Raw genomic sequence first — 3,765 nt, 5'->3', positions numbered from 1 at the left:
ATTGAGAGAGAGGGGGGAAGTTTTTGTTTAATTTCAGTGTGTGACAATATGTTCCAGGGTGTGTAGCGTTTTTAGATAGTCCCTATCCCATGACACACCATCTGACTTACTACTGGGTGGACTGCATTTGCAACGGTCCGTGTCATTGACCTTAAATCAGAGGTAGCCAGAGTACATGGAAAACAAGAACATTTGTTTTTAGGTGACCTGTGGTGTGTACCTGGTCCACCAATCACTGGAATACTCTAATTCTACCCTATATGTTGGCCCTTTGCTAAGAAGCTATTTTTGTTTATTTTTGACCATTTTAATTGAAAACAATCACAGTAAGGTACTTAATTGTTACCTTGAAATGATTTGATATTGAGATAAAAACGTCTGAATTCGACCTTTAACCCGGGTGCCAACTTAAAAATCAATCACACTGTTCCCAACCATGTTGCCATCTCCTCTGTCCCCAGACTGGGGACTTGCCTTTCAATGAGCCTGTACTGAAATATAACAATCAACACAATTTACTATAAAGAGTGTAATTTTATTATATTCATTGGAGGATATTGCTTTAGAAAATAATATAATGTTTTTCTTGATTTGATTAGAAAAAACTATGTTTTATTATGATTTGCAGAATAGTTGTGAATAGACACACTTGCATATTCAGATGTTTGATTATAATCAACATTTCTCAACAACGCTGAATGATTGGTTGGCACTGCTCATTGTTGGCAGGGTGTTTGCTTGTTTTCTAGAACCACAAGCCCATCAATCGTGTACTCGAGGGACCTCCAGTTAAGGACATTCCAGGGTTAAAATTTAAGTCGCTTGTGAAGTGCTGGATTTCACAAGGTGACAGAACATAATTCCACATGTGCACATCACTGAGGTGACCAATAAATGCTTGTCCTTTATCAAAATTTACCCACCATAAGCATCCTGCTCCTGACCTAGGATTATGATGGGTTTTCCATTCAGCACATTCCCAGCAGAGTATCCCATCTTCCTTGCACTTGGCTTCCCATTTAACCAAACCTGACTAAGTCCGGTGACTGAGTCCCAGCTCCCACACAAAGACATCCACATGTTCTGCTGCGCCTGGTAGCCCTGTGAATATACTTGCCACACTTTCTAACATTTAGCTCCATGTCACCATTGGACTCTTTGAACAACAGAAAGTAATTGGGGCTTGTCGGAGTTGCCATGGAAAAGATGGAAAACGCCCTCTTGACATCTGTGAAATACCTTTAGGAAATTCATAATACACACATTAGCTAGGCCTTGGAATTACATTTTAGGGCTGAAAGTAACCAAATGCAAAAAAAAAAAACTATTATTACTCCCCCTTATTTACTAAGAATTACCACTGGAAAATAATTATTTTAAAGGTGTTTGACTGCTGCTCACACCATATTATTGTTGGCAATATGCATTGCACAGCTTTCTAATGCTAGATACAGACACATATGGAAGTATTGAATACTACATTGATTACCTGAGACATACTGTCACAGAAGAATAGTTTTCTCCGTTGGCATTAGCCTCACATGATCAGAGTCGGACTCTCCCTTTGGAAATGTGGACATTTTACCTACGAGGTCTAATGAGACAGAGAGAGGACATGGTAAATACCAGTAGCCTCTGTATGATGAACAAATTATTTACAGTACAATACATGCTCTGATGTAAATTTATCTTGTAGGCCATTTAGATCTGAATAATTATCATATTCACCACTGTGGAGACACTATTGTCAAGCACCAATACTTTTTGAGAGAATACTGTATACATTTTAATTAATGAATTTAATCATGAATTATTGCATGAATTACTGTTTATTATTTTCTAACCTAAAAATAGACTGATTGCTGTTTTCTCAAGCTATTTAGGCTACCTTGGCACCTACTTTCTGTCTTGGAAAAAGGATACATTAATAAATAAAATACATTGTTAATATATCTATTGTAGCATGACAAACTTTAGGCTCTGGATTTAGGAATAAAATGGTCAGATTGTAACGATCCCGGCAGTCTGAGTCGGGTCCTGTCTGTGGACTAGTTTTTCTGCCCGTGATCTCCAGTTTCCCCGAGGGGTTCTGGAACGCTCCGGGGAGCTCTCTTGATTTCCGCACCTGCATCCCATCAGCAATCTGCACACCTGGTCCTGATCATCACCCTTCTTAGGCTCTGGCCTAACATCCATTCCCTGCCCGGATCGTTAGCCATGAACAGTAGGTTTTACCAGAGTATCAGTCTTAGAGCTTCTAGCGTTAGTTTTGTTGTTTTTGCACCTTGTTGGTTTGTTGTTTACTTACCTCGTTTTGTTCCATCTGCAGTCACTCGTCCGGAACCTTCATCCAACCTCTGCCTGGTGGTCGGCGGCTGCCGAGCGCGTGATGGGATCAACCACTGCACCCCCAACAACTAATCAACGCCGCCCGCTCTGTTCCTGGATTATTCAGCATCACCCTTGAATTTGTAAAAAACACTCACCTTCGTTTCAACTTACCTTGTCCTGGTCTGCTTCTGGGTTCTGGCTTTGTAACCGTGACAGAACGATCCGGCCAGTAATGAACCCAGCGGACCTGGACTCTGTTCGCCATGCCATTACCCATCAGGAAAGATGTTGGGCCATCATAGCACGGTACTACAGGAGATCGCGTTGTCAGTTCGGAACCTTTCTACCGGTCTGACGGAGGTCCAGAACCAACGCAAGTTTCCGGTGGAGGATCCACTACCGGTTTCACCCATCTCGCCTGCGCTTCTGGAGCTGTGTCCTTCCGTGAGCCCAAGGTTCCGACGCCGGATAAATATGAGGGGGAGCTGGGAAGATGCCGTTCCTTCCTTATGCAGTGTGGATTAGTGTTCGATCTACAGCCCTACTCTTATGCCACAGACAAGGCTAGGATAGCCTTTGTGATTGAGTTGCTGCTGGTCGGCGCTGGAGTGGGCTTCAGCCGTTTGGGAACGACAGGATCCCTGCATGGCTTCATACCAGGGGTTCACGGCCGAGATGAGGAAGCTCTTCGACCATTCCGTCCGAGGGAGGGACGCAGCTAGGCGCCTGTTTTCGCCGCAAGGAACTCGCAGCGTGGGCCGACCGTATCGAGTTCCAAGACGTTGGCTGTGGAGAGTGGGTGGAATGAGGAGTCTCTGCAAGCGGCCCACCAGGGTCTGTCGAGCAGCTCAAGGATGAGTTGATCTCCTATCCGGAGCCTAGTGACCTGGACAGCTTGGTAGCCTTGTCTATTCGGGTGGATAATCGAGTCCGAGAGCGAAGGAGGGAGAAGCAATGGGGTCCGTCCAATCGATCAGCTTCTCAGTTCCCAGTCGGGTCGGGTGGTGGACCAGGAACACGTCGATCATTCTCCACCACAAAGGATTAGTGGAGAGGTCCTCTCTCACCGATTCTGAACCCATGCAAGTGGGGCGGCACGGGTTAACCAAGGAGGAGCGTCAACATAGACGTAAGACCAACTGCTGCCTCTACTGTGGTAGCTCGGGACATTACATCCCCCACTTGTTCCCGGCAAGGTCGTCAAACTGCCCGGCTCGCTAAAGTTGGGAGGACTTTAGCGAGCCAGTTTCAACCTCTCAGTACCTCTGTCAGAGACCCCGTTTCGGCTACCCTTGTGAACAGGAATCAGAGCTTAGCGATTAACGCTTTTATCGATTCAGGTGCCGATGGAAGCTTTCTTGATGCCGGTAGTTGGTGGAACAGCTGGGGCTTTCCAAGGAGCAATTGCCGGAAGCCATTGAAGCGACCACTCTG

At 45.3% G+C, this 3,765-nt stretch overlaps 1 pseudogene; it reads right to left on the bottom strand.

Annotated features, from left to right (window-relative positions):
- Positions 1-668: 668 nt before the first annotated feature.
- Positions 669-1,594, bottom strand: LOC123490957 (annotated as a pseudogene).
- Between the last annotated feature and the right edge of the window lie 2,171 nt (positions 1,595-3,765).

Source organism: Coregonus clupeaformis, unplaced genomic scaffold (assembly GCF_020615455.1).
Source record: "Coregonus clupeaformis isolate EN_2021a unplaced genomic scaffold, ASM2061545v1 scaf5884, whole genome shotgun sequence".
In the NCBI taxonomy this organism is placed as follows: Eukaryota; Metazoa; Chordata; class Actinopteri; order Salmoniformes; family Salmonidae; genus Coregonus; species Coregonus clupeaformis.
Note: the sequence above shows the minus strand (reverse complement) of the source record. Positions and strands in the feature narration are given on the sequence as shown.